The sequence below is a fragment of the Chiloscyllium punctatum genome, chromosome 32 (genome assembly GCF_047496795.1).
Source record: "Chiloscyllium punctatum isolate Juve2018m chromosome 32, sChiPun1.3, whole genome shotgun sequence".
Lineage (NCBI taxonomy): Eukaryota > Metazoa > Chordata > Chondrichthyes > Orectolobiformes > Hemiscylliidae > Chiloscyllium > Chiloscyllium punctatum.
The window spans coordinates 35,218,944-35,241,632 of NC_092770.1; the positions used below are offsets into that span (position 1 = coordinate 35,218,944).

The 22,689-nt window shown below is 49.6% G+C and overlaps 1 protein-coding gene across 2 annotated transcripts in view; it reads left to right on the forward strand.

Moving 5' to 3' along the window:
* Window positions 1-12,418: 12,418 nt before the first annotated feature.
* nap1l1 (nucleosome assembly protein 1-like 1) overlaps window positions 12,419-22,689 on the forward strand; it is an 89,518-nt gene continuing 79,247 nt past the window's right edge. Inside the window, exons 1-2 of one of the 2 annotated variants that reach the window (XM_072552076.1) lie at window positions 12,468-12,557; window positions 13,789-13,871. The gene's annotated coding sequence lies outside the window, so the exon portion shown is untranslated. Of the gene's footprint in view, window positions 12,558-13,788; window positions 13,872-22,689 lie in introns of both variants that reach the window. The other variant, XM_072552075.1, reaches the window with a different exon arrangement.

Genomic DNA, 22,689 nt, shown 5'->3' on the forward strand with positions numbered 1-22,689 from the left:
CCCAACCAAATCTAGTCCCACCTGCCAGCACCAGGCCCATATCCCTCCAAACCCTTCCTATTCATATACCCATCCAAATGCCTCTGAAATATTGCAATTGTACCAGCCTCCACCACATCCTCTGGCAGTTCATTCCATACACGTACCTCCCTCTGTGTGAAAACGTTGCCCCGTAGGTCCCTTTTGTATCTTTCCCCTCTCACCCTAAACCTATGCCCTCTAGTTCTGGACTCCCCGACCCCAGGGAAAAAACTTTGTCTATTTATTTTATCTATGCTCCTCATAATTTTATAAACCTCGATAAGGTCACCCCTCAGTCTCCGACGCTCCAGGGAAAATAGCCCCAGCCTGTTCAGCCTCTCCCTGTAGCTCAAATCCTCCAACCCTGGCAACATCCTTGTAAATCTTTTCTAAACCCTTTCAAGTTTCACAATATCTTTCCGATAGGAAGGAGACCAGAATTGCATGCAATATTCCAACAGTGGACTAACCCATGTCCTGTACAGCCGCAACATGACCTCCCACCACCTGTACTCAATACTCTGACCAATAAAGGAAAGCATACCAAATGTCTTCTTTACTATCCTATCTACCTGTGACTCCACTTTCAAGGAGCTATGAACCTGCACTCCAAGGTCTCTTTGTTCAGCAACACTCCCTAGGACCTTACCATTAAGTGTTGTCCTGCTAAGATTTGCTTTCCCAAAATACAGCACCTCGCATTTATCAAATTAAACTTCATCTCCTACTTCTCAGCCCATTGGCCCATCTGATCAAGATTCTGTTGTAATCTGAGGTAACCCTCTTTGCTGTCCACTACACCTCCAATTTTGGTGTCATCTGCAAACTTACTAACTGTACCTCTTATGCTCGCATCCAAATCATTTATGTAAATGACAAAATGTAGAGGACCCAGTGCTGATCCTTGTGGCACTCCACTGGTCACAGGCCTCCAGTCTGAAAAACAGCTCTCCGCCACCATCCTCTGTCTTCCAACTTTGAGCCAGTTCTGTATCCAAATGGCTAGTTCTCCATGTATTCCGTGAGATCTAATCTTGCTAATCAGTGTCCCATGGGGAACCTTGTCGAACACCTTACTGAAGTCCATATAGATCACATCTACCGCTCTGCCCTTGTCAATCCTCCTTGTTACTTCTTCAAAAAACTCAATCAAGTTTGCGAGACATGATTTCCCATGCACAAAGCCATGTTGACTATCTCTAATCGGTCCTTGCCATTCCAAATACATGTACATCCTGTCCCTCAGGATTCCCTCCAACAACTTGCCCACCACCGATGTCAGGCTCACCGGTCTATAGATCCCTGGCTTGTCCTTACCATCCTTCTTAAACAGTGGCACCACGTTAGCCAACCTTCAGTCTTCCGGCACCTCACCTGTGACTATCAATGATATAAATATCTAAGCAAGAGGCCCAGCAATCACTTTTCTAGCTTCCCATAGAGTTCTCGGGTACACCTGATCAGGTCCTGGGGATTTATCCACCTTTACCCATTTCAAGACATCCAGCACTTCCTCCTCTGTAATCTGGACATTTTGCAAGATGTCAGCATCTATTTCCCTACTGTCTATATCTTCCATATCCTTTTCCACAATAAGTACTAATGAAAACTACTCATTTACTATCTCCCCCATTTTCTGCGGCTCCACACAAAAGCCACCTTGCTGATCTTTCAAGGGCCCTATTCTTTCCCTAGTTACCTTTTTGTCCTTAATGTATTTGTCAGAACTCTTTGGATTCTCCTTAACTCTATTTGCCAAAGCTAGCTCATGTCCCCTTTTTGCCCTCCTGATTTCCTCTTAAGTATACTCCTACTACCTTTATACTCTTCTAAGGATTCACTCGATCTATCCTGTCTATACCTTACATATGCTTTCTTCTTTTTCTTAACCAAACTCTCAATTTCTTTAGCCATCCAGCATTCCCTATACCTACCAGCCTTCCCTTTCACCCTGACAGGAATATACTTTCTCTGGATTCTTGTTATCTCATTTCTGAAGGCTTCCCATTTTCCAGCCATCCCTTTACCTGCGAACATCTGCCCCTAATCAGCTTTCAAAAGTTCTTCCCTAATGCTGTCAAAATTGGCCTTTCTCCAATCTAGAACTTCAATTTTTGGATCTGGTCTATCCTTTTCCATCACTATTTTAAATCTAATAGAATTATGGTCACTGGCCCCAAAGTGCTCCCCCACTGACACCTCAGTCACCTGCCCTGCCTTATTTCCCAAGAGTAGGTCAAGTTTTGCACCTTCCCTAGTAGGTACATCCACATACTGATTCAGAAAATTGTCTTGTACACACTTAACAAATTCCTCTTCATCTAAACCTTAACACTATGGCAGTCACAGTCTATGTTTGGAAACATAAAATCCCCTACCATAACTACCCTATTATTCTTACAGATATTTGAGATTTCCTTACAAGTTTGTTTCTCAATTTTCCTCTGACTATTATGGGGGTCTATAATACAATCTCAATAAGGTTATCATCCCTTTCTCATTTCTCAGTTCCACGCAAATAACTTCTCTGGATATATTTCCAGGAATATCCTCCCTCAGTGCAGCTGTAATGCTATCCCTTATCAAAAATGCCACCCCCTCCTCTTTTGCCTCCCTTTCTATCCTTCCTGTAGCATTTGTATCCTGGAACATTAAGCTGCCAGTCCTGCCCACTCCTGAGCCATGTTTCTGTAATTGCTATGATATCCCAGTCCCATGCTCCACACCATGCCCTGAGTTCATCTGCCTTCCCTGTTAGGCCCCTTGCATTGAAGTAAATGCAGTTTAATTTATTAGTCCTACCTTGTCCCTGCCTGCCCTGACTGTGTGACTCGCTTTTGTTCTCAGCTGTACCAGTCTCAGATTGATCTCTTTCCTCACTATCTCCCTGGGTCCCACTCCCCCCCACCTTACTAGTTTAAATCCTCCTGAGCAGCTCTAGCAAATTTCCCTGCCAGTGTATTAGTCCCCTTAGTCCCCTTCCAATTTAGGTGCAATCTGTCCTTCTTGTACCCCAAAAGAGATTCCAATGATCCAAAAATGTGAATCCTTCTCCCAGACACCAGCTCCTCAGCCATGCATTCATCTGCTCTATCCTCCTATTCCTGCCCTCACTCGCTCATAGCACTGGGAGTAATCCAGATATTACTACTCTAGAGGACCTCCTTTTTAAATTTCTGCCTAATTCTCTGTAATTTCCCTTCAGAATCTCAACCTTTTCCCTTCCTATGTCGTTGGTTCCAATGTGGACAATGACCTCCTGCTGGACCCTCTCCCCCATGAGAGCATTCTGCACCCTCTCTGAAACATCCTTGATCCTGGCACCAGGGAAACAACACACCATTCTGCTTTTTCTCTGCTGGCCACAGAAATGTCTGTCTGTACCTCTGATTACAGAATCCCCTAACACAACTGATCTCTTGGAAGCTGACGTACCCCTCGTTGCATTAGAGCCAGTCTCAATACCAGAAACTTGGCTGTTCGTGCTACATTCCCCTGAGAATCCATCACCTCCTACATTTTCCAAAACAACATAGTTGTTTGAAATGGGGATAGGAGAAAGTGAGGACTGCAGATGCTGGAGATCAGAGCTGAAAATGTGTTGCTGGAAAAGCGCAGCAGGTCAGACAGCATCCAAGGAGCAGGAGAATCGACGTTTCGGGCATGAGCCCGTCTTCAGGAATCTATCGACATTTCGGGCATGAGCCCTTCTTCAGGAATGAAGTAGGCCACAGAAGAGTCCTGCACTACTTGTCTACCTCTCTTACCTTTCCTGGAGTTAACCCATCTATGTGACTGTATCTGAGACTTTTCCTCCTTCCTATAACTGCCATCCATCACATACTGTCGCTGTTGCAAATTTCTCATTGCTTCCAACTGTCTCTCCAACCAATCCATTCGATCTGATAAGATTCGCAGCCAACAGCATTTATGGCAGATATAATCCGCAGTCACCCTTAAACTCTCTTTAAGCTCCCACATTTGACAAGAAGTACATATCACTCTATTAAAGACCATTTTTGCTCCTTCACAATCTACAGACCCAGAAAATAGCATGATTCCTCTACAAACACTGCCCTAGGTTAAGTTAATAGTTATGGCTTATATTTTAAGTTTAATACAGAGACATATCTCCAAAAACGTATAATCAAGAAAGAACCCACTCTACTCACTATTGCAGATTCTCTGTAGATATGCTTTGTTGTTTTATGATCAAACTCTCAATATCCCTTGACATCCAGAGTTGCCTGGACTTGCTTCCCTTTCCCGTTACTCTTAGAGGAACACGTTGGCCCTGAATTCTCATTACACTACTTTTAAAAGACTCCCACTTTCCAAATGTAGACTTATCCGCAAGTAGCTGCCCCCAGTCAATGTTTGCCAGATCCTGTCTATAAGGGCGGCATGGTGGTTCAGTTGTTACCATTGCTATTTCACAACACCAGAGACCAGGGATCAATTCTCAGCCTTGAGTTACTGTCTGTGCGGAGTTTGCATGTTCTCCCTGTGTCTGTTTGGGATTCCTCTGGGTGCACTGGTTTCCTTCCAAAGATGTATCGCTTAAATGGATTAGCCATGCTAAATGCAGGGTCACAGGGATAGGGTAAGATGCTGAGTTTGGAGGGGATGCTGTTCAGAGAGGCTGTGCTCAATCAATCTTTCCACACTGTGGGAAATTATATGATATTGAAATCCATCATCCTCCAATTTAGACACTTATTTGCTGCACTACACATCTATGTCCCTTTCCGTTATGAAACTTAAAGATATGGTCACTATCCCTAAAATGTCCACCCACTGGAATTTCGACTACTTGGCTGGCTTCATTACTTAGGATTAGGTCTAGCATTCTTGATGAAGGGCTTTTGCCCAAAACATAGATTTTCCTGCTCCTCGGATGCTGCCTGAACTGCTGTGCTTTTCCAGCACCAGTCTCAACTTGACTTAGGTCTAACACTGTCACACCTCTAGCAGGATGATTTATACACTGGCACAAAGAGCTCTCCTGGGCACACTTTAAAAATTCCTCCTTGACTGATCTGTTAACGCTAAGGCAATCCCAGTGGTGGAGAGGACAGAATATGTGGAAGGGGGAGTTGATGTGCTGTTTGGTGGGAGAGCGAGAGAGAGAGAGAGAAAGAGGGAGAGTAGGTGAGAGGACAGGGTTTGGGGAAGGGGGAAGTTGAAGGAGGGTATGGTGGGAAGGAAGGGGACAAATATGTAATGGGACAGAGTTTGGAGGAGGAGACAATGTTTGGGAAAGGAGTAGGGAAAGGGAGAAGGAGTGGGGGAGAGGTGAGTGATTGGGGAAGGGGATATGAAGTGGAGAAAATGTGGTTGGGATGGGGGAAATGGGGTGGGGGAATGGAGTGAGGGTGGGGGAAATGGGGTGGGGAAATGGAGTTGGTGTAGGGGAATGGGTGGGGGAATGGAATGGGGTTAGGGGAATGGAGTGGGGGGATGGGAGGGGAAATGGAATTGGGGGTTGGGGAATGGGGTGGGGGAATGGAGTTGCAGTGGGGGAATGGAGTGGGGGTGGGGGAATGGGGTGACTGTGGTGGAATGGAGTGGGGGAAATGGAGTGGGGGAATGGAGTGGGGGTGGGGGAAATGGGGTGGGGAAATGGAGTGAGGGTGGGGGAAATGGGGTGGGGAAATGGAGTTGGTGTAGGGGAATGGGTGGGGGAATGGAATGGGGTTAGGGGAATGGAGTGGGGGGATGGGAGGGGAAATGGAATTGGGGGTTGGGGAATGGGGTGGGGGAATGGAGTTGCAGTGGGGGAATGGAGTGGGGGTGGGGGAATGGGGTGACTGTGGTGGAATGGAGTGGGGGAAATGGAGTGGGGGAATGGAGTGGGGGTGGGGAAATGGGGAGGGGAGTGGAGATGGGAGGGTGTGGGGAGTGGGCGTAGGGAAGAGACAAGGAGGGGAGCAGGAAGGGAGTGGGGGAAGGGGGTAGATTGGGAAGTGGGAGGGGAGTGGTGAAGGGGAGTGGGGGCGGTAGAGGGGAGTGGGTGAGAGGAGAGGGGGAGGGAGAGGGGAGGGGAGTGGGGGAGGTGATGGGGGAGGGGAGTGGGAGAGGTAAGGGGAGTAGTGGAGGGGAGTGGGAGGGAGAGGGGAGGGCAGTGAGGTTGGGTGGGGGAGACGAGTGGTTGAGAGGGAGGTGAGTGGGGCAGGGGGTTGATTGTGGACTGGGAGGAGAGTGGAAGAGGGAAGGGGAGTAGTGGAGGGGAGGGGGAGGGCAGTGAGGTTGGGTGGGGGAGACGAGTGGTTGAGAGGGCGGGTGTGGTGTGGGGAGGTGAGTGGGGGAGGGGGGTAGATTAAGGAGTGGGAGGAGAGTGGGGGAGGGAGGTATATTGGGGAGTGGGAGAGGAGTGGTGAAGCGAAGTGGGGAAGGTGAAGGGGACTGGGGGAGGTGGAGGGGAGTGGGTGAGAGGGAGGGTGTGGGAGAGGGGAGTGGGTGAGAGGGAGGGTCTGTGGGAGGAGTGGGGATGGGATTGAGGTCGGGATGTCATGTAGGGACATTGGGGAGAGGGGAGGGGACAGGAGCAGGGAGAGGTGGAGGGAGTGGGGAGTGGGGGAGAGGGGAGTGGAGGAGGTGAATGGAGTGGGGGAGGGGATGGGGGTGGGGGAGGTAGAGGGTAGATGCTGCCTGGCTTGCTGTGTTTTTTTCTCTCCTGATGCTGCCTGCCTTGCAATGTTCCTCTCCCTCCTGATGCTGCATGTCTTGCTGTGTTCCTCTCCCCCGTTATGCTGCCTGCCTTGCTGTGTTCTCCCAACCTCCTGAAGCTGCCTGCCTTGCTGTGAGCTCCCAGTCTCCTTATGCTGCCTGCCTTGTTGTGTCCCTCTCCCTCCTGATACTGCCTGCCTTGCTGTGTCCCTCTCCCTCCTGATACTGTCTGCCTTGCTGTGTTCCCTCTCCCTCCTGATGCTGCCTGCCTTGCTGTGTCCCTCTCCCTCCTGATACTGCCTGCCTTGCTGTGTCCCTCTCCCTCCTGATGCTGCCTGCCTTGCTTTGTTCCCTCTCCCACCTGATGCTGCCTGCCTTGCTGTGTCCCTCTCCCTCCTGATGCTGCCTGCCTTGCTGTGTTCCCCCAGCCTCCTGATACTGCCTGCCTTGTGTGTTCCCTCTCCCTCCTTATGCTGCCTGCCTTGCTGTGTTCCCCTCCCTCCTGATGCTGCCTGCCTTGCTGTGTTCCTCTCCCTCCTGATGCTGCCTGCCTTGCTGTGTCCCTCTCTCTCCTGATGCTGCCTGCCTTGCTGTGTTCCCGTCCCTCCTGATGCTGCCTGCCTTGCTGTGTCCCTCTCCCTCCTGATGCTGCCTGCCTTGCTGTGTCCCTCTCCCTCCTGATGCTGCCTGCCTTGCTGTGTTCCTCTCCCTCCTGATGCTGCCTGCCTTGCTGTGTTCCCTCTCCCTCCTGATACTGCCTACCTTGTGTGTTCCCCTCCCTCCTGATACTGCCTGCCTTGCTGTGTTCCCTCTCCCACCTGATACTGCCTGCCTTGCTGTGTCCCTCTCCCTCCTGATACTGCCTGCCTTGCTGTGTTCCTCTCCCTCCTGATGCTGCCTGCCTTGCTGTGTTCCCCTCCCTCCTGATACTGCCTGCCTTGCTGTGTTCCTCTCCCTCCTGATGCTGCCTGCCTTGCTGTGTCCCTCTCCCTCCTGATGCTGCCTGCCTTGCTGTGTTCCTCTCCCTCCTGATGCTGCCTGCCTTGCTGTGTTCCCTCTCCCTCCTGATGCTGTCTGCCTTGCTGTGTTCCCTCTCCCTCCTGATGCTGCCTGCCTTGCTGTGTCCCTCTCCCTCCTGATACTGCCTGCCTTACTGTGTTCCTCCTTCTCCTGATGCTGCCTGCCTTGCTGTGTTCCCCCAGCCGTCTGATACTGCCTGCCTTGTGTGTTCCCTCTCCCTCCTGATGCTGCCTGCCTTGCTGTGTTCCCCTCCCTCCTGATGCTGCCTGCCTTGCTGTGTTCCTCTCCCTCCTGATGCTGCCTGCCTTGCTGTGTCCCTCTCCCTCCTGATGCTGCCTGCCTTGCTGTGTTCCCTCTCCCTCCTGATGCTGCCTGCCTTGCTGTGTCCCTCTCCCTCCTGATGCTGCCTGCCTTGCTGTGTTCCTCTCCCTCCTGATGCTGCCTGCCTTGATGTGTTCCCTCTCCCTCCTGATGCTGCCTGCCTTGCTGTGTTCCCTCTCCCTCCTGATGCTGCCTGCCTTGCTGTGTCCCTCTCCCTCCTGATACTGCCTGCCTTGCTGTGTTCCTCCTTCTCCTGATGCTGCCTGCCTTGCTGTGTTCCTCTCCTTCCTGATACTGCCTGCCTTGCTGTGTCCCTCTCCCTCCTGATGCTGCCTGCCTTGCTGTGTTCCCTCTCCCTCTGATACTGCCTGCCATGCTGTGTTCCTCTCCCTCCTAATGCAGCCTGCCTTGCTGTGTTCCCCTCCCTCCTGATGCTGCCTGCCTTGCTGTGTTCCCCTCCCTCCTGAGACTGCCTGCCTTGCTGTGTCCCTCTCCCTCCTGATGCTGCCTGCCTTGCTGTGTTCCTCTCCCTCCTAATGCAGCCTGCCTTGCTGTGTTCCCCTCCCTCCTGATACTGCCTGCCTTGCTGTGTTCCCCTCCCTCGTGATTCTGCCTGCCTTGCTGTGTTCCTCTCCCTCCTGATGCAGCCTGCCTTGCTGTGTTCCCCTCCCTCCTGATACTGCCTGCCTTGCTGTGTCCCTCTCCCTCCTGATGCTGCCTGCCTTGCTGTGTTCCCTCTCCCTCCTGATGCTGCCTGCCTTGCTGTGTCCCTCTCCCTCCTGATACTGCCTGCCATACTGTGTTCCTCCTTCTCCTGATGCTGCCTGCCTTGCTGTGTTCCTCTCCCTCCTGATACTGCCTGCCTTGCTGTGTCCCTCTCCTTCCTGATGCTGCCTGCCTTGCTGTGTTCCCTCTCCCTCCTGATACTGCCTGCCTTGTGTGTTCCCCTCCCTCCTGATACTGCCTGCCTTGCTGTGTTCCCTCTCCCTCCTGATACTGCCTGCCTTGCTGTGTCCCTCACCCTCCTGATACTGCCTGCCTTGCTGTGTTCCTCTCCCTCCTGATGCAGCCTGCCTTGCTGTGTTCCCCTTCATCCTGATACTGCCTGCCTTGCTGTGTCCCTCTCCCTCCTGATACTGCCTGCCTTGCTGTGTTCCCTCTCCCTCCTGATACTGCCTGCCTTGCTGTGTTCCCTCTCCCTCCTGATACTGCCTGCCTTGCTGTGTTCCTCCCCCTCCTGATGGTGCCTGCCTTGCTGTGTTCCCCTCCCTCGTGATTCTGCCTGCCTTGCTGTGTTCCTCTCCCTCCTGATGCAGCCTGCCTTGCTGTGTTTCCCTCCCTCCTGATACTGCCTGCCTTGCTGTGTTCCTCCCCCTCCTGATGCTGCCTGCCTTGCTGTGTTCCTCCCCCTCCTGATGCTGCCTGCCTTGCTGTGTTCCCTCTCCCTCCTGATACTGCCTGCCTTGCTGTGTTCCCCTCCCTCCTGATACTGCCTGCCTTGCTGTGTCCCTCTCCCTCCTGATTCTGCCTGCCTTGCTGTGTTCCCCTCCCTCCTGATGCTGCCTGCCTTGCTGTGTCCCTCTCCCTCCTGATGCTGCCTGCCTTGCTGTGTTCCTCCCCCTCCTGATGCTGCCTGCCTTGGTGTCCCTCTCCCTCCTGATACTGCCTGCCTTGCTGTGTTCCCTCTCCCTCCTGATACTGCCTGCCTTGCTGTGTTCCTCCCCCTCCTGATGCTGCCTGCCTTGCTATGTCCCTCTCCCTCCTGATACTGCCTGCCTTGCTGTGTTCCGCTCCCTCCTGATACTGCCTGCCTTGCTGTGTTCCCTCTCCCTCCTGATGCTGCCTGCCTTGCTGTGTTCCCCCCCTCCTGATGCTGCCTGCCTTGCTGTGTCCCCCTCCCTCGTGATTCTGCCTGCCTTGCTGTGTTCCTCTCCCTCCTGATGCAGCCTGCCTTGCTGTGTTCCCCTCCCTCCTGATACTGCCTGCGTTGCTGTGTCCCTCTCCCTCCTGATGCTGCCTGCCTTGCTGTGTTCCCTCTCCCTCCTGATGCTGCCTGCCTTGCTGTGTCCCTCTCCCTCCTGATACTGCCTGCCTTGCTGTGTTCCTCCTTCTCCTGATGCTGCCTGCCTTGCTGTGTTCCTCTCCCTCCTGATACTGCCTGCCTTGCTGTGTCCCTCTCCCTCCTGATGCTGCCTGCCTTGCTGTGTTCCCTCTCCCTCCTGATACTGCCTGCCTTGTGTGTTCCCCTCCCTCCTGATACTGCCTGCCTTGCTGTGTTCCCTCTCCCTCCTGATACTGCCTGCCTTGCTGTGTCCCTCTCCCTCCTGATACTGCCTGCCTTGCTGTGTTCCTCTCCCTCCTGATGCAGCCTGCCTTGCTGTGTTCCCCTCCCTCCTGATACTGCCTGCCTTGCTGTGTCCCTCTCCCTCCTGATACTGCCTGCCTTGCTGTGTTCCCTCTCCCTCCTGATACTGCCTGCCTTGCTGTGTTCCCTCTCCCTCCTGATACTGCCTGCCTTGCTGTGTTCCTCCCCCTCCTGATGGTGCCTGCCTTGCTGTGTTCCCCTCCCTCGTGATTCTGCCTGCCTTGCTGTGTTCCTCTCCCTCCTGATGCAGCCTGCCTTGCTGTGTTCCCCTCCCTCCTGATACTGCCTGCCTTGCTGTGTTCCTCCCCCTCCTGATGCTGCCTGCCTTGCTGTGTTCCTCTCCCTCCTGATGCTGCCTGCCTTGCTGTGTTCCCTCTCCCTCCTGATACTGCCTGCCTTGCTGTGTTCCTCTCCCTCCTGATGCAGCCTGCCTTGCTGTGTTCCCCTCCCTCCTGATACTGCCTGCCTTGCTGTGTCCCTCTCCCTCCTGATACTGCCTGCCTTGCTGTGTTCCCTCTCCCTCCTGATACTGCCTGCCTTGTGTGTTCCCTCTCCCTCCTGATACTGCCTGCCTTGCTGTGTTCCTCCCCCTCCTGATGGTGCCTGCCTTGCTGTGTTCCCTCTCCCTCCTGATACTGCCTGCCTTGTGTGTTCCCTCTCCCTCCTGATACTGCCTGCCTTGCTGTGTTCCTCCCCCTCCTGATGGTGCCTGCCTTGCTGTGTTCCCCTCCCTCGTGATTCTGCCTGCCTTGCTGTGTTCCTCTCCCTCCTGATGCAGCCTGCCTTGCTGTGTTCCCCTCCCTCCTGATACTGCCTGCCTTGCTGTGTTCCTCCCCCTCCTGATGCTGCCTGCCTTGCTGTGTTCCTCCCCCTCCTGATGCTGCCTGCCTTGCTGTGTTCCCTCTCCCTCCTGATACTGCCTGCCTTGCTGTGTTCCTCTCCCTCCTGATGCTGCCTGCCTTGCGGTGTCCCTCTCCCTCCTGATTCTGCCTGCCTTGCTGTGTTCCCCTCCCTCCTGATACTGCCTGCCTTGCTGTGTTCCTCTCCCTCCTGATTCTGCCTGCCTTGCTGTGTTCCCCTCCCTCCTGATGCTGCCTGCCTTGCTGTGTCCCTCTCCCTCCTGATGCTGCCTGCCTTGCTGTGTTCCTCCCCCTCCTGATGCTGCCTGCCTTGGTGTCCCTCTCCCTCCTGATACTGCCTGCCTTGCTGTGTTCCCTCTCCCTCCTGATACTGCCTGCCTTGCTGTGTTCCTCCCCCTCCTGATGCTGCCTGCCTTGCTGTGTCCCTCTCCCTCCTGATACTGCCTGCCTTGCTGTGTTCCCCTCCCTCCTGATACTGCCTGCCTTGCTGTGTTCCCTCTCCCTCCTGATGCTGCCTGCTTGCTGTGTTCCCCTCCCTCCTGATGCTGCCTGCCTTGCTGTGTCCCTCTCCCTCCTGATGCTGCCTGCCTTGCTGTGTTCCTCTCCCTCCTGATACTGCCTGCCTTGCTGTGTTCCCCTCCCTCCTGATACTGCCTGCCTTGCTGTGTTCCCCTCCCTCCTGATACTGCCTGCCTTGCTGTGTTCCCCTCCCTCCTGATACTGCCTCCCTTGCTGTGTCCCTCTCCCTCCTGATGCTGCCTGCCTTGCTGTGTTCCTCTCCCTCCTGATACTGCCTGCCTTGTTGTGTTCCCCTCCCTCCTGATACTGCCTGCCTTGCTGTGTTCCCCTCCCTCCTGATGCTGCCTGCCTTGCTGTGTTCCTCTCCCTCCTGATGCTGCCTGCTTTGCTGTGTTCTCCCAGCCTCCTTCCTGATTAGTTTGGATTCCAGCATGTACAGGTTTAATTGTCTCTAACCAAATCAATTGAAGGATCGTAGTCCTGATGTGGAGGGGCCGGTGTGGGCTGGGTTTGCAAAGTTAAAATTCACACCACACCAACAGGTTGAATTGGATTCACTCGGTTCCGGAGCGCTGCTCCTTTGTCACGTGGTTGTGGGGGACACAGCTGTTCTCGACCGCGTCGGATGCGCGTACGCGACCACGCGCACGTAGAGGGCGGTCCTCAGTGCGCGCCCCCGCTGGGTATATCCAACCAATCGGCGGCCGCGCTCATCCTTTAGCGCCATCAGAGAGAGCGGCTCTGGAGTGAGAGGAGACACCGAGGGACACACACAGAGACAGGTCTGTGTCCCCTGGGGGTGCGGGCTTAATAAACAGCGGTGTGTACACCCGGGGGCGGCTGGGGCTGAACCCCCCCCCCCCCCGCTAACCCTCCCACAAGGGGCTCGGGGCTGGAGGAGCCTCCCTGTCCTCAGCCACGGTCCGGGCCCGGGGCCGGGGCCTCGATTTGCTGCTTGTGTCGCGATGTCCGCTCCCGGGCTCGGGCACTGTTGCGCTGCTCGGGCCTGTCCTGTCGCGGGATGCCCTGTCCTTCCCCCGAACAGGCTCGGCCTGTGGTCAGGGAGAGACCCTGGACCCGGGCTCGGCCCACCCCGGCAACACGTGGCGGCAGCTCGGAGCCGCCAAGAGGCTGGGCCCGGGGCTGAGGTCTGGTCTGTGGCGCAGATGCCGTTGGGTTGTCGCCTGGGCTTTCTTCCCCCCTCTCTGGGACCTGGGTGTGGGCGGCTTTGGGCCCGGGGGGATGGGAGAAGGTGGACCTTCCCTCCCCCCGGGGTTTGGGGAGAGATGGTGGACTCAGAATAAATCCTTCATTTATTCTCTGGGACAGCACGTTTCCTCAGCGTTAAACACCGTTATATCTCTATATTCCACACCCAGTTATAACCAGCTCTTAATGATTCTGATAATAAACGCTACCTGATTACAGCGTCTACAGATGCATCTTATCTAGTTGTGCAGAAGCATTGACTGCTAATAGGTCTGAAATTGTTTTTCATGAATGGGGTGAAAGGCTTTTTTTGCAAATTTAATTTTAAAAATAACGCAAGAAAGATTGGTTATTTATCAACCAGTAATTACTATCCAGCCTGCTTAAGACAGAAATGGTTTATCTAGCATTTCTAGTGCGTGGTAATTCTTCATCAACTCAGGATATTGCTGTGGAAATGAGTGCTTGTGAAATGGACAAGTCTTGCACCTTATATGTTTCAGTTATGATACAAGGATGATACTGCAGTACTCAATGTCTGACTGTCAGACTATTCTGATGTGGAGGTGCCAGAACAGACTATTCTGTATAGCCTTAATCAGTGGTATTGCTGTTTGTGTGGTAAAAGGTGAAAGTTTCTGTGATGTAGAATGGTGTTTTTGGCATCTTGGTTAACCTATTTTGCATGATGAACACTACCAAAAATGGGCTAAGCAGTGGTCCATTTTATTTATGGAATCTTGCTGTGTGTAAAATGGTGCATTAGTAGCAGAATGTAACTTATGTCACTTTTTTCACTTAAAGGCATGGGTCGGATATAAAAGTTGCCTTTTTGGGTTTGAAGGCTACAATCAGTCTTTAACAAAAAGCCCAGATAGCTGAACAGGGTGAGTAACTTAACTGTGGGACTTAAAATTGGCATGAATTGAAAGATCTTTGGAGTGAAGCTATCTTGCAATTTGCACAACTCTAGTTTGAGGCATTAGGAGCAATTCTTGTTTTGCAAGTTTTAATCCCTTTGCCTAAGTCATACTTTGAGATACTCCCCATCAGGTTCTTCAATATTTATGTTGTCTGAAATGCCCTCAAACAGTTGCCTGGGAAAATTAGCTTGAGTTAATAAACCAGAGCATAATGGTTCTTTTTTTCTTTCTTCACAAACACGGTAAGACCAGCATTTGATGCTCATTCCTAATTATCCCTTGAACTTAAATGAGAAGATAAGGGTCAACCACATTGCAGTGGTTATGGTTGTAGGCTAGACCATTGTAAGCAAGTGGATTTCCTCACTAATGCTCTTTAGCATTAGTGAACCAGATGGATTTTTAAATTCCAATTAATTGTATGTTAATGACACATGTACTGAGACTAGTATTGTTTTGTAGACCTGTTAATCAAACCAGCTGCCATAGTGGGATTCAAACCTGTCTTCACACTTGTTCCCTGCATTACTAGTTCAGTGATGCTGGTTTAATTGTTCGTCCTCTCGCTTGCTCTCTCTCCACTGCCCCCATCGATCACCATGCATTATTTAATACATGGCAAACTCTGTACAGTTTTTACTTTTTTAAAAAGTGAAATTCTGACTTTTTTAATATTTGGATTTTGCGAAGTGTTAATGATCCCTCAAACTTTTGCTCAGTAATTTGGAATTATAGGCAGATTAAATTTTTAAAACCTCATTTGGTGTCATCTGAAGTTTTCTTTGCATCTCTCGATTTTACTTTTCTTTTAAATTTCTTCCTTTAAGATGACAATATTTTCTTTCCCTTCCTGTGGCCTTTCAGAAAAAGCTAGATGCTTGTCATTGTTTTATGTTTTCTGATAGATATTTTCTGTAGACTAATTTATATATGGCTTCCTGTTGTATTGTTTGTTTCTTCCTTTTTTTTTGACTCCTTTATGTCTATTTCAAGATAAACTCTCTTCATGCATGTGAAGTTGAGTTTTTAAACATTTTTTGTGATCGTCCATTTACTGTTCTTAAAATCGCTTTCTTCAGGTATCACTTCTGCCTTATGAAATCCAGCAGGTTCCTTGGTGGTTTGTAAAATAATGGAGTAAGTAATGCAGAATAAGAATGCCTCTGCCTCTCCCAATTCCTTGTGAACCCACCACAGACTAGTCTCTGCCTATAATTGGTTTAGCCTTGCTACTGAAAATGTGCAGAGAAAAGTGATCTTCCTGGTCTTGTTTTCTTCTAACAATTGCTGTTGAACTGTTTTTGACAGCACCAACCATGTGTCCTCGTATTTGCTCTATGGAGACAAAAATGAGCTGACAGAGGATATGTGAAATTCTAGCACTGTAAATGTTAGCCCCAAGTGGCAGTTTCTCTCAAACTGGAGGTACACTGGATACTCAGTAAGATAATCACAATGAGGTGATGGCCAACTGGTGGTACAGTTTGGCTATTAATCCAGATGTCCAGTTAATGTCCTGGGGACCTGGGTTTGAATCGCACCATGATAGAATTGAAATTAATAAAATTCTGGACTTGAGTCAAATATTGACCATGACATTGTTGTTTGTGAGGCAAATCCCTTTGGTTCAGTAATGCCTATATGTGACTCCAGACACAGCAATGCCCACCTCAGAATAAATAAAACAAAAGGGTCAACCATTGGGGATTAGGATGAGTTGGGCTGAAGGGTCCATTTCTGTACTGTATGGTTTTTAAATATTTTAACCCCAGAGAGGTTTGGTTGCTGAGTTGAGGACTAGATTTGTATATATTTAAACTCTAAGGAAAATATGATATAGGAATTAGACAGCAGAGTTAATGCAGAACGTCAGATGATTTTGTTGCAATATAGAGCAGACTTGAAAGACTGAAAAGCCTATTCTTGCCCCTGATGTTAGTTTGGTCAAAAGCAAAATACTACAGTAACAGCAACTCTATATTGAAAGTAGTCTTCTCTGGATTAATATTTATGCAAGAAGAAAGGATGATCTTTGCGTTAAATGTTCTGTTCTGTACACAGATGATTCTAATTTAGTGTCTTATTCAGTGAAAGACTTCACCAGATTTCTGGCAGTGACTGAGATGAGGGTACAGAGATACTTATTTTTTCCCTCCTTGTCTGAATAGTGTTTGTGACTATTCTGATTTTTAAATGTGGAGGCTGGAACTGGTTTCTTTATCTTGCAAAGATTGGATAGTATTGTAACTTCCTAAACTCACCTAAAACGTCTACTTACAGTCGCTCATTTAGCATATCTACTCTGTTCCTGAAAAATTGCATGATAAAAATAGTTCCACTACGAATGCATTGCATGTTGATCTACATTTCTACCCTTGACAGTGCTGCCCATCCTCACTCTCTTAGTGCTTGCTGTGCTTGGCATTGTTGCAATGTGGAACCAACAGCATAGTTTCCAAAAGTTTTTTGTAAATCTAGGAATGGGATGGGTTCTGCTGGTAGTACCAAAGCTGGGAGCAGGGTTGGTCTGTTGCTGTAGGACTGCTAGGCCTATCTTGTTGATGACCTCTTTCCCAATTTAGCAGCCGATACCGGGTCCTCCTTGTCCCTCCACCAGCCGCCTCTTTGCTGTCAAGGTCCAGCTCCAGACTCACTAGCTATTACCATACTCCAGACCCTGGCATATCTGCCTTCCTCGTCCATGCTGCCATGACAGAGCTCTCCCCAGAAGGTAAATAGAACCAAAGACTAAAAAGAAAACAAATATTTTTAAAAAGCAGATGGAGTGGATGAGCCCTGAGTACAGGAGCCTGGACGCTGTCTAATCTAGCACAGCCATCTTGACTTAGGCCAAATAAATGTTGGTTTCCTGCTGTAGGAATATAGATGACTGTCATTCATATTTACAGTTTCAGTAAGGGCTGGTGAGTAGTGGTCTGTAATATGAAACCCAGCTGATCTTCAGTGAGTCATAGTGGTCTACGGCACAGAAAAAGGCCCTTTTGGCCCAGCATATAAACTCCAGGGGCTGAGAGATAAATATGGGACTGGGGGAAGGTAGTTTGGAAGGAGATAGGTAGACGCAGATGGGGTGATAGGTCAGAGTGGTGGGTGGAGCTGATAGGTGTGAGAGAAGATGGACAGTTCAAGAAGGCAGGGCCAAGTTGGAGGGTTGGATCTGGGATGGGGGGGGGGGGGAGGGGAGGAGGGGTGATGAGGAAACTGGTGAAATTAACATGATGCTGTGTGGTTGGAGGGTCTCAAGGCGGAATATGAAATGTTTTTCCTCCAGGCAGGGCTAGGATTTGGTAGTGGAGGAGGCCCAGGACTTGCATGCCCTTGGCACTTTGGGAGGGGGAGTTGAAGTGGTTGGTCACTGGGTGGTGGGGTTGTTTGGTGCTGAATAGACTGTAGTCTAATGGGTGTTTCCATAAATCCTTCAGCCTGGACCAATGCCCTAGTAAATGTTTTTTGCATCCTCTCCAGTATGATCATGTTCCTTTGAAATGTGGATTCCAAAACAGTCCACAAAGTAGCCGTCTATCCTATTGACGACACCTCCAACATGTGTCATCTGCAAATTTTACTAACTCACCGTTCAGCCCCCTCATCCAAGTCACTTATAAAAAGAGCAGAGGCCCAAGAACAGCCCTGCGGGACTCCACTCAATGCTGACCTCTAGGCAGAATACTTTCCATCTACACCCACTCTCTGCCTTCTGTCAGCCAACCAATTCTGAATCCAGATTGCCAAATCTCCCTGTATCCCATACTTCCTGACTTTATGAATGAGCCTATCGTGGGGAACCTTATCAAATATCTTGCTGAAATCCATATACACCACATCCACTGCTCTACCTTTGTCCGACCTGTTATCTCACCTCCTCAAAGAACCCAAGAAGATTTGTGAGGCATGACCTGCCCCTCACAAAGCTATGCCGACAGCATTTAATGACATTATGCTGTGCCAAATAGTCAGAAATCTTATCTTTCAGAATTCTTTCTAAAACATTGCTGACCACAGATGTAAGACTGACTGGTCTGTAATTTCCAGGGATTTCCCTATTACCCTTATTGAAAAGAGGAACAACATTCACCTCCATCCGATCCTCCGGTACGACTCCTGAGGAGGCAAATATCCTTGCCAGCTGCTTAGCAATCTCCTTTCTCGCTTCCTGGAGCAGCCTAGGATAAATCTGTCTGGCCCTGGAGACTTAACGATCTTAATGTTTTCCAAAATGTTCAGCACATCAACTTCATCAGTCTTGATCTGTTCAAACCTCTATCCCAGTTTCTCAAAGTTCTCATTCACAACAAGGTCCCTTTCCTTAGTGAAAACCAAGGCAAAAAACTCATTTAGGGCTTCCACAATCTGCTCTCACTCCATGCATGAGTTCCCTCTGCTATCCCTGATTGGCCCTCCCTTAGTTTAGATTAGATTACTTACAGTGTGGAAACAGGCCCTTCGGCCCAACAAGTCCACACCGCCCCGCCGAAGCGCAACCCACCCATACCCCTTACCTAACACTACGGGCAATTTAGAATGGCCAATTCACCTTACCTGCACATCTTTGGACTGTGGGAGGAAAACGGAGCACCCGGAGGAAACCCATGCAGACACGGGGAGAACGTGCAAACTCCACACAGACAGTCGCCTGAGGTGGGAATTGAACCCAGGTCTCTGGCGCTGTGAGGCAGCAGTGCTAACCACTGTGCCACCGTGCCACCCCTTCTCTCTGATCATTCTCTTATTCCTCACATATGAGTAAAATGCCTTTGGGTTCTCTTTAATCCTTCCTGCCAAGCCTTTTTTGTGCCCCCTCCTGGCTCTCCTCCGTCCATATGAGCTCCTTTCTAGTAAGCCTCTAATCCTCTAAAGCTGTGCTAAATCCTTGCTTCCTCCACCTTACGTAAGCTGCAGTCTTCCTTTTGACGAGAAGCTCCTCTGTCTCGTCATCAATGGTTTCTTAATCTTACCCCTTCTTACCTGTCTCAGAGGAAGAAATTCATGCATCACTTGCAACAACTGCTCCTTAAATAGGGCACAGCAGACATGCGGAGACTTTGTGGAACAATTGCTCCCAATCTGTACTTCCCAACTCTTGCCTGACAGTGTCATAATTTCCTCTTCCCGAATTAAATATCTTCCCTTGGTAACTGCTCCTTTCCCTCGGTAACTGCTCCTTTCCCTCTCCAAGGCTATGATATATGTGAGCCAGTTGTGATCACTGTCACCAAAGTGTTCTCCCACCACGAGATCTGACACCTGTCTTAGCCCATTGCCGCGCACCAAATCCAAAATGGTCTCTTCCCATAGCGGTCTGTCTACATACTGAGTATGGGAACCCTCTTGAGCACACCTGACCAAAACTGCTCCATCCAAACCAAGTGCACTTAGGAGGTTCCATCGATGTTGGGAAAGCTGAAATCACCCATAACAACAACCCTGCTACATCTGTATTTTTCCAGAATCTGCCCACCTATGAGTTCTTCAATCTCTACTGCTATTAGATGGTCTGTAGAAAACCCACAATGCGGTGGCTGTTCCACCCATTTTGACTCCGTAGATAAACCTTCCACAACAATCTTTGTTTCTGTAGCTGTGATGCTTTCTCTGATTAGCAATGCTACACCCCCTCCTCTTTTTTTTTTCCACCCTCCCTGTTCTGTTTGAACATTCTAATCAGTGGAACATCAAGCAACCATCCTTGCCCCTGTGAAACCCACGTCTCCTTTATGGTCACAATGTCATAGTCCCAAGTACTAATCCATACTCTAAGTTCGTCACTCTTATTTCTGTCACTCCTTGCATTAAAGCAGGCACACTTTAAACGATCCCTTTATTTCATCGCGTGAGAAGCCTTCCCAATAGATTCACTACATCCTGTCACTGCATCTGCAACTTTCCCCCTCTCAGAGATGTGGCTCTGATTTCCCCCCCACCCCCCGCCAAACTAATTTAAACCCTCCTGAATCACATGAGCAAATCTCCCACCCAGGACATTTGCGCCCCTCCAGTTCAGATGCAACCTGTCTTCTGCCTCGGACCAGCATCAATGTGGATTTCACCAGTTTCCACATTTCTTTCTCTCCTCTTCTTCTCTCCCCCCTCCCCCCATCCCAGATCCTACCTTCCAAATCAGCACTGCCCTCATAACCTGTCCTTCATGTCCATCTTCCTTCCCACTTACCTGCTTCACCTTCTGCTCTGACCTATCACTGTTACACCCCCTCCATCTACCTATTGTGCACTCAGATATCTGTTCTGCCCCCCCCCCCCCACGCACACACAAACCCCTCCTATTTATCTCACCACGCCCTTGGCTGTCAGCCTCATTCTTGAAGGGCTTTTACCCAAAATGTTGACTCTCCTGTTCTTGAATGCTGACTGACCTGATGTGCTTTTCCAGCACTACACACTCGACTTATGGTTCATGTCAGTCCAAGCTGAGAATGTATCTATCTCTACTCTAATTCTGCAGGAGAGGAGAGTCTGGGTAATCCAAGATGGAGGATGGGAAAATTTCTGGCTGTAACAGGCTTTTTTTTGAGGTGTTTTAGGTGTTGGAGGTGATTTCCTCAAATTCCAGGAGTAGTTTTCATATGCTGTTGCATTGTTTTGGAACTTTGGAGAAAAAAAGGTCAGAACAACAGCCCTCTTAAAAGGGGGAGGAGCAGATAAAGGCAGCACATGGTGAGGTCAGTGCAGGAGAGAGAAAAAGAAATCCGCAGTGCACCTGTGCAGTTACTCCCTTTGCTGTTTGAATTCAGTATCACTGGACATCTGAGTGCATCTGAGAAAATTAACAAACAGTGAAATTCACTAATCTTGGAGGAACCTGTTTGGGAGAGGTCACAGCACAGAAACATAAGTGAATATTATAAGTGTGGCCGACAGAAAGTAGGTACTTTGTTGATTATGTTTTGAGAAGTGTCTCTTGATAACACTTATGGCTTATATTTCAAGTTTAAAGTTAGCATGGAGCAGTGTTTTGCAGAGGAATAAGACAGTGCTATTTTCTGGGTCTGTAGATTGGAAGAAGCAAAAATGGCCTTTAGAGTGATATGCTCTTGTTGGATGTGGGAGTTGTGGATTCTATCTGCAATAAATGCCATTGGTTGTGAATCCAATTAGATCAAATGGATCAGTTGGAGAGACAGAAGCAATGAAGAATTTACAAGAGCAAGAGGATGTGATGGATGGCAGTTATAGGAAGGGAAAAAGTTGCACATGCAGTCACATGGGTTAACTCCAGGAAAGGTAAGAGGTAGGCAGGTAGCGCAGGAGTCTTCTGTGGCTATCCCCATTTCAGAAAAGTATGCTGTTTTGGAAAATGTAGTGTAGGGGGTGATGGATTCTCAGCAGAATGTAGCATGAACTGCCAGTTTCTGGTATCGAGACTGGCTGTAATGCAATGAGGGGTATGTTGAGTTCCAAGTGATCAACTGTGTTAGGGCACTCTCCAGACAGGCACAGATTGATTTTTCCCTGCTGGCCACAGAAACATCTGTTGTGATGCTTCCCTGGTACCAGGATAAAGGATGTCTCAAAGAGGGTGCAGAATGTTCTCAAGGGGAAAGAGGGACCAGTAGGATTTCATTATACACATTGGAACCAACGGTATAGGAAGGGAAAAGGATGAAATTCTGAAGGGAGAATATCATTATTTAAATTAAAATAATGAGGTCCTTGAGAGTAGTAATATCTGGATTACTCCCTGTGCTGCGAGCTAGTGAGGGCAGGAACAGGAGGATAGAGCAGATGAATGCATGGCTGAGGAGCTGGTGAACGGGAGAAGGATTCACATTTTTGGATCATTGGAATCTCTTCTGGGGTTGAAGTGACCTGTTTTCCCTGGAGCGTTGCAGGCTGAGGGGTGACTTTATAGAGGTTTACAAAATTGTGACTGGCATGGGTAGGCTAAATAGATTGTCTTTTCCTGGGCTGGGGAAGTCCAGAACTAGAGAGCATAGGTTTAGGGTGAGATGGAATAGATATGAGAGCTCGAAGGGGCAACTTTTTCACAGAGTGGTAAATGTTTAGAATGAGCTGCCAGAGGAAGTGGTGGAGCATTAAATTGCAACACTTAAAAGGCATTTGGATGGGTATATGAATAGGAAGGGTTTGGAGGGATGTGGGGTGGGATTAGGTTTTGTTGGGATATCAGGTTGGCATGGATGAGTTGGACCGAAGGGTCTGTTTCCGTGCTGTACATCCCTATGAAGAAAGGAACAGGCCCTTCGGCCCTCCAAGCCTGAGCCGATCCAAATGTACTGTCTAAGCCTGTCAGTCAATTCCTAAGCATCTGTATCCGTCTGCTCCCCACCTACTCATGCATTTATCCAGATGCATCTTAAATGAATTTACCGTGTCTGTCTCTACCACCTCTGCTGGCAATGCGTTCCAAACGCCCACCACCGTCTGTGCGCAGTACTTGCTGCGTGTATCCCACTTAAACTTTCCACCTCTCACCTTGAAAGAGTGACCTCTCGTTATGGAATCCTTCACCCTGGGAAAAAGCTTGTCTCTATCCCCCCTGTCTATACCCTTCATGATTTTGTAAACCTCAATCAGGTCCTCCCTCAATCCCTTTTTTTCTAATGAAAATAAACCTAACCTACTCAACCTCTCTTCATAGCTAGCACCTTCCATATCAAGTAACATCCTTATAAACCTTCTCTGCACCTTCTCCAAAGTGTCCACATCCTTTTGGTAATGTGGCAACCAGAACTGTACACCGTATTCTAAATGCGGCTGAACCAATGTCTTGTGCAATGTTAAC